Here is a 14,906-nt window from a genome sequence, read left to right on the forward strand (position 1 = left end):
TTTTTGAAAGTGTCGCAGAATTTTTATTGGCTGTTTTCGATTTTTAAACTGCAAAAAACCGTTTTTTGCGTGTTTTAATCACTAAATCCTCAATAACTCGGCAAAAACAGGTCTTAAAAATACGGGAAACGGCTCAAAAAATCGAGCATCAAACGGCCCATCTCATGGATGTACTCAAAAATTTGTAACTGTGATACTTTTTGAGTAAATTGCGAAAAACCCAAGTCTTCAGAAACTCGGGGAATCACAAGCCTATTGTTTTTTCTGAACGCCTTTATGTAAACCTGAATCCCCCTCGCTCTCAGCCAAGTAAAAGTCGAATAACTTTGCAAAAACTGGTCCTATGCGACTAAACGAAATATCACAAGGACGGGCGCAATCTTCCGCATCCAATGGTCGAAACTAGCATTTGATACTGTATATGGTTTTGCCAAAAATGCGACTTTTAGCTGAAACACTGGCCATTCAATTTCAGACAAAAGGCTCTCTTTGTGAAAACACTAAGATGTGAGGGCCGGGCCGGCTGGAATATCAAATATCTTTTGAACGCAAAACAGGAAAAATACACAGAAAATGAGCAATATTTATCTCAATCCATGCTACCATTCCACAAAAGGATGTTTAGTTTAACCTTTTGGATGAGCGAGTAAAAATTAATTTTCCCAAAAACAAACAATTCAAAGGATTCTCACTTCAAACAAAAGAAATTCAATAGACGATTTCTAAAGCTTCATCTCAAAATACTCTCTTCATTTGTTAAGGGTAGCAATTGACAAGGGCGAACCTAAAAGGAGACCATAAACAATGTATCAATGATGGGGAATGCTCCCGACGGAGATGGGCATCTTTTCGCAGTAGCTAGACACTGGTCGTGCACCGTTTTAAAAGGAGAGTTTGAGAGGGGCAATAAAGGATTAAAGTAATTTCAGAAAATACATTTACTAAGGATGCAGGGATGGGATAGAAAAGGGGCTAGATATTGTATTGACCTATGTTTCTCGATATTGAAGGGGGTGTATTTATCGTTAATATAGGGACTCTATTGCACATTTTCCGACAATAGATGGCTCCAAATAGCAGGTTTTCATTCAGTATTACCCTACTTAATTTTCGGCAGTATAGCGGCACAAAAGCTTTAGGGGCGAGGGGCATTTCATCTTAGAGCTAAATGTGATGGGACAAGTTACAGGGAGATGTAACAAGGGCGTACGGAAAGAAATTTTCTGCAACGTTCTTATGCATAGAAATTCTTTACAGCTGTAAACGATTACAAACTAGAAAAAAGTGTCTGTATTGGATTTCTGTATAGAGACTTGGTTCCTTTCTTCATGTGCGTTTGCCTCTTTTCTACTGATGCATCGACATCATCTTTTGTTGCGGCGTCCACTGGGTGTCTGCGGCAGCGAAGTTTTTTCTAGAAAATTTTATGAAAATTTCAATTATGAAAAAAGCTTAAAAGAAAAGCCACCTATATTAAGTGATCTATAAAAATAAATACGGAAGGAAATAAAAATAACAAAATTTTTAAAGAGAAACCCTGACGAAAAGGTACCTACAGTAAGTGGTAAAGATTATCGCTTACAGAAACCAAAGAAGGTTTTAGAAAAACTTTATAAGAAAGCTATCTACCTTCATTAGGTGATTATAAAAATAAACACGGAAGGAAATAGAAATAAAAAAGGTTTTTAGAGGAACTGTGAAGCAAAGCTACCCAAAGTAAAATGTAAATAAATAATGCTACGCAAAGAAGTAAATATAGATAAGGTTTTTAGAGAAACGTTTTTTTCAAAGCCTTCTTTCTAAATTAGGTGATGTATAAAAATAAATATGCAAGAAAATAATTACAAATAGAAGACTGAATGCTTCTAGATAATTTCCTTCTTCCAACTATCTTAAGTTAGTTTAACATCTTTTAGCCAGAGTCTTTGATGCGACTCTGTAACAATTTAAAGGTTTGAAAGAACCAAAGCACAGTATACATGGAAAGAAATTTCAAAAGGCAAATGCCTGACATCAGCATATCTTGCCTTGAAGCTCAGAATTGAAGCTGACAAAATGACATGTCAAGGTAGAAGTGCATTAAAAATCTTCCTAATTTGTAGCGATGGATTTTTTTGACGACGGCCTTGGACAGTGTCATGAAAGTTCAGGCTTGTGAGTCAAAAAAATTTCCCATTCAAAGAAACTGCGTACTCCTTGACCTGCTAAACAGGTATGAAAAGTATTTGACGAGTACCGAAATTAACATCTACTAATCTTTGTACTAAAATCTATAAAATCAAGACCTAGTAACTCATTTATGTGAAAGAAATGCAAGAGAATGATAACTTTTTGCAATAATGGAGTTTTTTCTATGGTTTCAAGAGTCTAAATCATTGTAGCAGTTGAATTCACACTCCAATTACACAGGTAACCAAATAATGAATGAAATCTTCGTCACTATCTTGACGTTACCAATTTTTTAAGGTTTTTGAGGAAGATATTAAACACTAACCTTGCAAGACAAACCCCGAATTTTACAAAAAATCTTGTTTAGGCGAGGCTATATAGCCCCTTCTCTATATCATCTCTAAAATAAGGAGGAGGGCTTCTTTTTCTTTAAAAACATATAGTTTCAACTCTTGGAACAATATACTGGTCATGACGATCATAGCAAATACTGCTTTATCCGGCATACCAATTCTTTACTATCCGGCTCACGTTTTTCATACATAGAAGCCTGACGAAGATTCGCCCGAAAGAAGTGATTTAGATTCATTTTGGAACTGGAAGATGCAATCATTCTATTTTTTTTCCGGGGTGGGGTGTTCGTAGGGGGGGGGGGGGGAGAGGTGTAGGTCTCATGACCAGTGATTCACAAATATTATAATAAGAAAAGACCAAATAGAAAGTCAATCAGATGAAGGCATTTGGCACAAACTCGAAGAAATTTGGTCACAGTATTTCGAGGCGAGAATATCTAAGCACTACGTCGCAAATCAATGTAAAAGGGTTTAAGGAATTTAAATCTCCTTAATCACTGGGGTTTTGTATCCAATGAATAGGATTGAATAAGGTTTCCACATATATTGTAATCAAGGCTTTAACCAAACGCATTCTAAGTTTGCTCCCTGAAAACAGGTTTATGTTGCAGCCGGCTGATTGACTGCGTATTTATCGAAATTACAGAATAACCAAAGTAAGAGCCCTTGTTAAAAATATTCAACGATGCTTGTTTGCTTAACGTTAAGCAGAACAGCCTGGAAGATGTCTTATCTTCTTTCTGGTAAGATAAGATAAGAGCAACACTTTGAAAGGAAATTAGAGAACAGATTCGATTACCTCAAATGAACGCGATCAGCCCATTCCCTTCATCCAGGCATCGAATGTCTGCTACTTGTCAAAGCTTTGCGCTGCACTGCAGTACATATTCCAGTATGTTTCATAGATCTAGTTGATTAATAATGGTTCAAAGTTAGTAGAAGTCACAATAGAGCACCATCAAGTAGGCCATCTTGGATAGCATAAACCTTCGAGAGCACTGCCGAATTCATTGCACAATGCCAGAGCGGATAATGTTATCCTCAATTTTCCATTAGCATCATCAAAACTTTATTATACATCATATTTAATATATGGTTTTTAATTCAAGATATTGATTATAAAACAAATGGACTGCTTATTTACTTTCTACGACCACATGCAATGCTCCAGGGAGATTCAATTTGAATGAACCACAGGTAGTCCAAAGGAGAAACAAATAGAACAATACAAGCGGGAGAGGTGACTCTTGGGAGTTCACAGGCAATCGCGCCTCCGAGCTGGCAAGAGATGCATCCAGGTAACAAATATTATTTTGGAAGAAAGGTAAACTATCAAAAGGAACAACTTCTGACTCATTCCTTTCTCCAAACCATTTGCTTCCACCGATAATATCAAATTTATGTTCAGAAAAATTAGCCAAACTGTTTTTTCGGGCACGAGGGGGGGATGTGTCTTTCTTCATGAAAATGTCATGAATAGGAATAAATGGCAGGATCAGTTTATCATGCCTTCCATATCGATGTTGAAGAGATGAACAAATATTCCATATTAAAACCTTTTACACCAACAATAAAAAAAGCTGCTTGACGGCACTTAACACTCCAGACTAAAACATGAATCAATATAGGGAACACAGAAGGATAAAGACGACACTTTTCTCTAAAAGTATGCCTCATAAAATCTCGACTAAACTACAAGTGTCTGAGCGCACAAAAAGGGTATTCGAACTTAATTAACGGGTTCGTAACAACACGAAAAAACTAAAGAATATTTTTCTTAAAGAACTCACAGTTTCGCAATACAAGTACTTAGACAATGCAAATAAATTGACATTTTGTGGTAGTAATCATAAAATCTAAAAAATTCTCTCACAATAAAAAACATTACTTATCTATTTAGAGAGTATGTAATGAAACTATCGGGAATCTCCTGATTCAAATACCCAAGCCAATCAAAAATTGTGCAAAAACAATAGTTATCATATCACCTTGCCTTGATTGAAATAGTATCCTGAAGCACGCCCCACTCAAAAAGTATTTGAAGTCCAGCTATCTTATGTAATATCAAACAATGTCTCGTTTGATGCAGAAGTGACCAGAGACACCAAAGAACCAAAATAGGTTCTTGGCCTATAGTTATGAAGCAATAAACATCCTTACCAAAGACAAGAGCTATTTCATTTCGACTCAGACACATTGTTTAAGCACAACATCAGATTGACAGAATAAAATTTTCCCCAAAAATTCAAATAGTTGTCTGAATGAGCCTTTAAAACCAAGCCTTAACAACTGAGTTGCTAAATACACCTTGAATTAAAATATTACCTCGTTTATATACTAGGAGAAAATGACATCTGTGACATCGCTATCGTCCCTGTTGAGACTCTACTGTCCCGAATTTTCCTGCACAAGACCCTTATGGTAGTTCGAGATAAAGAGCTCAAGATACTGTCTGTATTCGTTAACTTGTTTTGTTAGTTTCTCAACAGTTCGTTCCAGTTTGGCGGACGACTCCCTCTGTCTACTGATTTGTCATTCGTGTTCCTTTTGCTGTCGCATCAATTTCTCTTCGATCTCGTGCCGTTCGAATCGCAGTTTGTTGACTTCAACTCGAGATTCTTGCAGCTCAACTCTTATACTGCAAAGGAAAGAAAGAACCCATAACTCACAAAACTAGGACATTGTGTCAAGAAATTTGTAGGGGTGGTATAGAAAAGATGTGGCAGAGTCCTGGCACTTTTTTGTTAAGAAGTATATTTATCATTATATTGTATCGTAGATAAGCCTGATATAAATCTTCAATAAGATTAAAAGTCTAACTAATAGATGCAGCCAAGGAACAAAAGGTAAAAACGTAATCGATTTTGGCATCAGGTAGCATCTAAATAATTTCAATAAAGTATAAGTCCTGTCCTCTTTTAATTTATACGAAGAGCTAAGAAACAAGACATAAAATAGTTTTCTTCTTTCAACCAAAAGAGAAACCAATAGAAACACAAAATTCAATAAAAGTCGTTCTAGAGGAAAACTTCATTCACGGAACTTGTTTCAAACAGTAAAAATCACTTACTCTGTTTCTTTGATCAGCCAAGCAAGAGAAAGGGCTTTTATCTCATAACTCATTTCCAGCCTGCAACTTCATCAATCAACTTTGCTAAGACGTACAATCAGATAAAAGAGCAACAAAACACCTTCATGATTTGCTCTTCTGCAATTAGCCAAAGTCCTGACTGTAAGCACTTGCAAACAAAATATCTCTCCTCCTTTTGGTTGAATAAGAGAAACAGCAAGTCTTCAAAAAACACAAAATTTACAGCTCTCTTTTGATCACTGTCTTCTCCTTTTCGATAAGGCTCTCTTCAAATTCAACACTCTCCAGAGATTTTTCATCCTCTTTAAAGCATACTGAAATAGTTATCGAACAATCCTGTAAAAAAATAAATTAAAAACCTTCAAGCACAAACATATAAACCGCCCAAAAATGATAGAAAAAGCTTTAAATTAAATTCAAGATCCTTAAAAAACAGGTTTGAAGGAACTGCTGATAGAAAAACTTCACAGAGAAAAAACAGCACCTCAATTCAGGTAACATCTAAATAAACTGAGGCACATTATAATTTCAAGAAAGTATAAGTCCTGTCCTCTGTTAGTTTGTATGAAGAGCTATGAAACAAGACATAAAATAGTTTTCTTATTTCTACCAAAAGAGAAACCAATAGAAAACACAAAATTCAATAAAACTCGTTCTAGAGGAAAACTTCATTCACGGAACTTGTTTCAAACAGTAAAAAAACACTTACTCTGTTTCTTTGATCAGCCAAGCAAGAGAAAGGGCTTTTAACTCATAACTCATTTCCAGCCTGCAACTTCATCAATCAACTTTGCTAAGACGTACAATCAGATAAAACAGCAACAAAACACCTTCATGATTTGCTCTTCTGCAATTAACCAAAGTCCTGACTGTAAGCACTTGCAAACAAATTATCTCTCCTCCTTTTGGTTGAATAAGAGAAACAGCAAGTCTTCAAAAAACACAAAATTTACAGCTCTCTTTTGATCACTGTCTTCTCCTTTTCGATAAGGCTCTCTTCAAATTCAACACTCTCCAGAGATTTTTCACCCCCTTTAAAGCATACTGAAATAGGCTTCAAACAATCCTGTTAAAAATAAAAATAAAAAACCTTAATAAAAAACATATAAACAGCCCAAAGATGATAGAAAAGGCTTTAAATTAAATTCAAGATCCTTAAGAAACAGTTTGAAGGAATTGCTGATAGAAAAACTTCTCAAAGAAAAAAACAGCACCTCAATTCAGGTGGCATCTAAATAAACCTAGGCACATTATAATTTCAAGAAAGTATAAGTCCTGTCCTCTGTTAGTTTGTATGAAGACCTATGAAACAAGACATAAAATAGTTTTCTTATTTCTACCAAAAGAGAAACCAATAGAAAACACAAAATTCAATAAAACTCGTTCTAGAGGAAAACTTCATTCACGGAACTTGTTTCAAATAGTAAAAAAACACTTACTCTGTTTCTTTGATCAGCCAAGCAAGAGAAAGGGCTTTTAACTCATAACTCATTTCCAGCCTGCAACTTCATCAATCAACTTTGCTAAGACGTACAATCAGATAAAACAGCAACGAAACACCTTCATGATTTGCTCTTCTGCAATTAGCCAAAGTCCTGACTGTAAGCACTTGCAAACAAAATATCTCTCCTCCTTTTGGTTGAATAAGAGAAACAGCAAGTCTTCAAAAAACACCAAATTTACAGCTCTCTTTTGATCACTGTTTTCTCCTTTTCGATAAGGCTCTTTTTCAAATTCAACACTCTCCAGAGATTTTTCATCTTCTTTAAAGCATACTGAAATAGTCATCGAGCAATCCTGTAGAAAATAAATAAAAAACCTTAAAAAACAAACATATAAACAGCCCAAAGATGATAGAAAAAGCTTTAAATTAAATTCAAGATCCTTAAGAAACAGGTTTGAAGGAATTGCTGATAGAAAAACTTCACAGAGAAAAAAACAGCACCTCCATTCAGGTGGCATCTAAATAAACCTAGGCACATTATAATTTCAAGAAAGTATAAGTCCTGTCCTCTGTTAGTTTGTATGAAGAGCTATGAAACAAGACATAAAATAGTTTTCTTGTTTCTACCAAAAGAGAAACCAATAGGAAACACAAAATTCAATTAAAGTCGTTATAGAGGAAAACTTCATTCACGGAACTTGTTTCAAACAGTAAAAAAACACTTACTCTGTTTCTTTGATCAGCCAAGCAAGAGAAAGGGCTTTTAACTCATAACTCATTTCCAGCCTGCAACTTCATCAATCAACTTTGCTAAGACGTACAATCAGATAAAACAGCAACAAAACACCTTCATGATTTGCTCTTCTGCAATTAGCCAAAGTCCTGACTGTAAGCACTTGCAAACAAATTATCTCTCCTCCTTTTGGTTGAATAAGAGAAACAGCAAGTCTTCAAAAAACACAAAATTTACAGCTCTCTTTTGATCACTGTCTTCTCCTTTTCGATAAGGCTCTCTTCAAATTCAACACTCTCCAGAGATTTTTCATCCTCTTTAAAGCATACTGAAATAGTTATCGAACAATCCTGTAAAAAAATAAATTAAAAACCTTCAAGCACAAACATATAAACCGCCCAAAAATGATAGAAAAAGCTTTAAATTAAATTCAAGATCCTTAAAAAACAGGTTTGAAGGAACTGCTGATAGAAAAACTTCACAGAGAAAAAACAGCACCTCAATTCAGGTAACATCTAAATAAACTGAGGCACATTATAATTTCAAGAAAGTATAAGTCCTGTCCTCTGTTAGTTTGTATGAAGAGCTATGAAACAAGACATAAAATAGTTTTCTTATTTCTACCAAAAGAGAAACCAATAGAAAACACAAAATTCAATAAAACTCGTTCTAGAGGAAAACTTCATTCACGGAACTTGTTTCAAACAGTAAAAAAACACTTACTCTGTTTCTTTGATCAGCCAAGCAAGAGAAAGGGCTTTTAACTCATAACTCATTTCCAGCCTGCAACTTCATCAATCAACTTTGCTAAGACGTACAATCAGATAAAACAGCAACAAAACACCTTCATGATTTGCTCTTCTGCAATTAACCAAAGTCCTGACTGTAAGCACTTGCAAACAAATTATCTCTCCTCCTTTTGGTTGAATAAGAGAAACAGCAAGTCTTCAAAAAACACAAAATTTACAGCTCTCTTTTGATCACTGTCTTCTCCTTTTCGATAAGGCTCTCTTCAAATTCAACACTCTCCAGAGATTTTTCACCCCCTTTAAAGCATACTGAAATAGGCTTCAAACAATCCTGTTAAAAATAAAAATAAAAAACCTTAATAAAAAACATATAAACAGCCCAAAGATGATAGAAAAGGCTTTAAATTAAATTCAAGATCCTTAAGAAACAGTTTGAAGGAATTGCTGATAGAAAAACTTCTCAAAGAAAAAAACAGCACCTCAATTCAGGTGGCATCTAAATAAACCTAGGCACATTATAATTTCAAGAAAGTATAAGTCCTGTCCTCTGTTAGTTTGTATGAAGACCTATGAAACAAGACATAAAATAGTTTTCTTATTTCTACCAAAAGAGAAACCAATAGAAAACACAAAATTCAATAAAACTCGTTCTAGAGGAAAACTTCATTCACGGAACTTGTTTCAAATAGTAAAAAAACACTTACTCTGTTTCTTTGATCAGCCAAGCAAGAGAAAGGGCTTTTAACTCATAACTCATTTCCAGCCTGCAACTTCATCAATCAACTTTGCTAAGACGTACAATCAGATAAAACAGCAACGAAACACCTTCATGATTTGCTCTTCTGCAATTAGCCAAAGTCCTGACTGTAAGCACTTGCAAACAAAATATCTCTCCTCCTTTTGGTTGAATAAGAGAAACAGCAAGTCTTCAAAAAACACCAAATTTACAGCTCTCTTTTGATCACTGTTTTCTCCTTTTCGATAAGGCTCTTTTTCAAATTCAACACTCTCCAGAGATTTTTCATCTTCTTTAAAGCATACTGAAATAGTCATCGAGCAATCCTGTAGAAAATAAATAAAAAACCTTAAAAAACAAACATATAAACAGCCCAAAGATGATAGAAAAAGCTTTAAATTAAATTCAAGATCCTTAAGAAACAGGTTTGAAGGAATTGCTGATAGAAAAACTTCACAGAGAAAAAAACAGCACCTCCATTCAGGTGGCATCTAAATAAACCTAGGCACATTATAATTTCAAGAAAGTATAAGTCCTGTCCTCTGTTAGTTTGTATGAAGAGCTATGAAACAAGACATAAAATAGTTTTCTTGTTTCTACCAAAAGAGAAACCAATAGGAAACACAAAATTCAATTAAAGTCGTTATAGAGGAAAACTTCATTCACGGAACTTGTTTCAAACAGTAAAAAAACACTTACTCTGTTTCTTTGATCAGCCAAGCAAGAGAAAGGGCTTTTAACTCATAACTCATTTCCAGCCTGCAACTTCATCAATCAACTTTGCTAAGACGTACAATCAGATAAAACAGCAACAAAACACCTTCATGATTTGCTCTTCTGCAATTAGCCAAAGTCCTGACTGTAAGCACTTGCAAACAAATTATCTCTCCTCCTTTTGGTTGAATAAGAGAAACAGCAAGTCTTCAAAAAACACAAAATTTACAGCTCTCTTTTGATCACTGTCTTCTCCTTTTCGATAAGGCTCTCTTCAAATTCAACACTCTCCAGAGATTTTTCATCCTCTTTAAAGCATACTGAAATAGTTATCGAACAATCCTGTAAAAAAATAAATTAAAAACCTTCAAGCACAAACATATAAACCGCCCAAAAATGATAGAAAAAGCTTTAAATTAAATTCAAGATCCTTAAAAAACAGGTTTGAAGGAACTGCTGATAGAAAAACTTCACAGAGAAAAAACAGCACCTCAATTCAGGTAACATCTAAATAAACTGAGGCACATTATAATTTCAAGAAAGTATAAGTCCTGTCCTCTGTTAGTTTGTATGAAGAGCTATGAAACAAGACATAAAATAGTTTTCTTATTTCTACCAAAAGAGAAACCAATAGAAAACACAAAATTCAATAAAACTCGTTCTAGAGGAAAACTTCATTCACGGAACTTGTTTCAAACAGTAAAAAAACACTTACTCTGTTTCTTTGATCAGCCAAGCAAGAGAAAGGGCTTTTAACTCATAACTCATTTCCAGCCTGCAACTTCATCAATCAACTTTGCTAAGACGTACAATCAGATAAAACAGCAACAAAACACCTTCATGATTTGCTCTTCTGCAATTAACCAAAGTCCTGACTGTAAGCACTTGCAAACAAATTATCTCTCCTCCTTTTGGTTGAATAAGAGAAACAGCAAGTCTTCAAAAAACACAAAATTTACAGCTCTCTTTTGATCACTGTCTTCTCCTTTTCGATAAGGCTCTCTTCAAATTCAACACTCTCCAGAGATTTTTCACCCCCTTTAAAGCATACTGAAATAGGCTTCAAACAATCCTGTTAAAAATAAAAATAAAAAACCTTAATAAAAAACATATAAACAGCCCAAAGATGATAGAAAAGGCTTTAAATTAAATTCAAGATCCTTAAGAAACAGTTTGAAGGAATTGCTGATAGAAAAACTTCTCAAAGAAAAAAACAGCACCTCAATTCAGGTGGCATCTAAATAAACCTAGGCACATTATAATTTCAAGAAAGTATAAGTCCTGTCCTCTGTTAGTTTGTATGAAGACCTATGAAACAAGACATAAAATAGTTTTCTTATTTCTACCAAAAGAGAAACCAATAGAAAACACAAAATTCAATAAAACTCGTTCTAGAGGAAAACTTCATTCACGGAACTTGTTTCAAATAGTAAAAAAACACTTACTCTGTTTCTTTGATCAGCCAAGCAAGAGAAAGGGCTTTTAACTCATAACTCATTTCCAGCCTGCAACTTCATCAATCAACTTTGCTAAGACGTACAATCAGATAAAACAGCAACGAAACACCTTCATGATTTGCTCTTCTGCAATTAGCCAAAGTCCTGACTGTAAGCACTTGCAAACAAATTATCTCTCCTCCTTTTGGTTGAATAAGAGAAACAGCAAGTCTTCAAAAAACACAAAATTTACAGCTCTCTTTTGATCACTGTCTTCTCCTTTTCGATAAGGCTCTCTTCAAATTCAACACTCTCCAGAGATTTTTCATCCTCTTTAAAGCATACTGAAATAGTTATCGAACAATCCTGTAAAAAAATAAATTAAAAACCTTCAAGCACAAACATATAAACCGCCCAAAAATGATAGAAAAAGCTTTAAATTAAATTCAAGATCCTTAAAAAACAGGTTTGAAGGAACTGCTGATAGAAAAACTTCACAGAGAAAAAAACAGCACCTCAATTCAGGTAACATCTAAATAAACTGAGGCACATTATAATTTCAAGAAAGTATAAGTCCTGTCCTCTGTTAGTTTGTATGAAGAGCTATGAAACAAGACATAAAATAGTTTTCTTATTTCTACCAAAAGAAAAAACAATAGAAAACACAAAATTCAATAAAACTCGTTCTAGAGGAAAACTTCATTCACGGAACTTGTTTCAAACAGTAAAAAAACACTTACTCTGTTTCTTTGATCAGCCAAGCAAGAGAAAGGGCTTTTAACTCATAACTCATTTCCAGCCTGCAACTTCATCAATCAACTTTGGTAAGACGTACAATCAGATAAAAGAGCAACAAAACACCTTCATGATTTGCTCTTCTGCAATTAGCCAAAGTCCTGACTGTAAGCTCTTGCAAACAAAATATCTCTCCTCCTTTTGGTTGAATAAGAGAAACAGCAAGTCTTCAAAAAACACAAAATTTACAGCTCTCTTTTGATCACTGTCTTCTCCTTTTCGATAAGGCTCTCTTCAAATTCAACACTCTCCAGAGATTTTTCACCCCCTTTAAAGCATACTGAAATAGGCTTCAAACAATCCTGTTAAAAATAAAAATAAAAAACCTTAAAAAACAAACATATAAACAGCCCAAAGATGATAGAAAAGGCTTTAAATTAAATTCAAGATCCTTAAAAAACAGGTTTGATGGAATTGCTGATAGAAAAACTTCACAGAGAAAAAAACAGCACCTCAATTCAGGTGGCATCTAAATAAACCTAGGCACATTATAATTTCAAGAAAGTATAAGTCCTGTCCTCTGTTAGTTTGTATGAAGAGCTAAGAAACAAGACATAAAATAGTTTTCTTGTTTCTACCAAAAGAGAAACCAATAGGAAACACAAAATTCAATAAAAGTCGTTATAGAGGAAACCTTCATTCACGGAACTTGTTTCAAACAGTAAAAAAACACTTACTCTGTTTCTTTGATCAGCCAAGCAAGAGAAAGGGCTTTTAACTCATAAATCTTTTCCAGCCTGCAACTTCATCAATCAACTTTGCTAAGACGTACAATCAGATAAAACAGCAACAAAACACCTTCATGATTTGCTCTTCTGCAATTAGCCAAAGTCCTGACTGTAAGCACTTGCAAACAAATTATCTCTCCTCCTTTTGGTTGAATAAGAGAAACAGCAAGTCTTCAAAAAACACCAAATTTACAGCTCTCTTTTGATCACTGTCTTCTCCTTTTCGATAAGGCTCTCTTCAAATTCAACACTCTCCAGAGATTTTTCATCCTCTTTAAAGCATACTGAAATAGTTATCGAACAATCCTGTAAAAAAATAAATTAAAAACCTTCAAGCACAAACATATAAACCGCCCAAAAATGATAGAAAAAGCTTTAAATTAAATTCAAGATCCTTAAAAAACAGGTTTGAAGGAACTGCTGATAGAAAAACTTCACAGAGAAAAAACAGCACCTCAATTCAGGTAACATCTAAATAAACTGAGGCACATTATAATTTCAAGAAAGTATAAGTCCTGTCCTCTGTTAGTTTGTATGAAGAGCTATGAAACAAGACATAAAATAGTTTTCTTATTTCTACCAAAAGAGAAACCAATAGAAAACACAAAATTCAATAAAACTCGTTCTAGAGGAAAACTTCATTCACGGAACTTGTTTCAAACAGTAAAAAAACACTTACTCTGTTTCTTTGATCAGCCAAGCAAGAGAAAGGGCTTTTAACTCATAACTCATTTCCAGCCTGCAACTTCATCAATCAACTTTGCTAAGACGTACAATCAGATAAAACAGCAACAAAACACCTTCATGATTTGCTCTTCTGCAATTAACCAAAGTCCTGACTGTAAGCACTTGCAAACAAATTATCTCTCCTCCTTTTGGTTGAATAAGAGAAACAGCAAGTCTTCAAAAAACACAAAATTTACAGCTCTCTTTTGATCACTGTCTTCTCCTTTTCGATAAGGCTCTCTTCAAATTCAACACTCTCCAGAGATTTTTCACCCCCTTTAAAGCATACTGAAATAGGCTTCAAACAATCCTGTTAAAAATAAAAATAAAAAACCTTAATAAAAAACATATAAACAGCCCAAAGATGATAGAAAAGGCTTTAAATTAAATTCAAGATCCTTAAGAAACAGTTTGAAGGAATTGCTGATAGAAAAACTTCTCAAAGAAAAAAACAGCACCTCAATTCAGGTGGCATCTAAATAAACCTAGGCACATTATAATTTCAAGAAAGTATAAGTCCTGTCCTCTGTTAGTTTGTATGAAGACCTATGAAACAAGACATAAAATAGTTTTCTTATTTCTACCAAAAGAGAAACCAATAGAAAACACAAAATTCAATAAAACTCGTTCTAGAGGAAAACTTCATTCACGGAACTTGTTTCAAATAGTAAAAAAACACTTACTCTGTTTCTTTGATCAGCCAAGCAAGAGAAAGGGCTTTTAACTCATAACTCATTTCCAGCCTGCAACTTCATCAATCAACTTTGCTAAGACGTACAATCAGATAAAACAGCAACGAAACACCTTCATGATTTGCTCTTCTGCAATTAGCCAAAGTCCTGACTGTAAGCACTTGCAAACAAATTATCTCTCCTCCTTTTGGTTGAATAAGAGAAACAGCAAGTCTTCAAAAAACACCAAATTTACAGCTCTCTTTTGATCACTGTCTTCTCCTTTTCGATAAGGCTCTCTTCAAATTCAACACTCTCCAGAGATTTTTCATCCTCTTTAAAGCATACTGAAATAGTTATCGAACAATCCTGTAAAAAAATAAATTAAAAACCTTCAAGCACAAACATATAAACCGCCCAAAAATGATAGAAAAAGCTTTAAATTAAATTCAAGATCCTTAAAAAACAGGTTTGAAGGAACTGCTGATAGAAAAACTTCACAGAGAAAAAAACAGCACCTCAATTCAGGTAACATCTAAATAAACTGAGGCACATTATAAT

General features: G+C 34.3%; 1 long non-coding RNA gene across 5 annotated transcripts; it reads right to left on the minus strand.

Annotated features, from left to right (window-relative positions):
• Positions 1–326: 326 nt before the first annotated feature.
• LOC135692997 (uncharacterized) lies at positions 327–14,881 on the minus strand. Of its 5 annotated transcripts, none has more exons than XR_016145004.1 (4): positions 9,975–14,881; positions 5,593–9,601; positions 3,322–5,160; positions 327–1,414 (listed from the first exon to the last, which is right to left on the minus strand). It is a non-coding gene; the product is annotated as an uncharacterized LOC135692997 (long non-coding RNA). The 5 variants fall into 5 exon arrangements; XR_016145006.1 differs by having other exon boundaries at positions 329–1,414; positions 5,593–8,870; positions 9,244–14,881; XR_016145007.1 differs by having other exon boundaries at positions 335–1,414; positions 5,593–7,410; positions 7,784–14,881.
• Between the last annotated feature and the right edge of the window lie 25 nt (positions 14,882–14,906).

Source organism: Rhopilema esculentum, chromosome 20 (assembly GCF_057945365.1).
Source record: "Rhopilema esculentum isolate cy_ngs chromosome 20, ASM5794536v1, whole genome shotgun sequence".
Taxonomy (NCBI): domain Eukaryota; kingdom Metazoa; phylum Cnidaria; class Scyphozoa; order Rhizostomeae; family Rhizostomatidae; genus Rhopilema; species Rhopilema esculentum.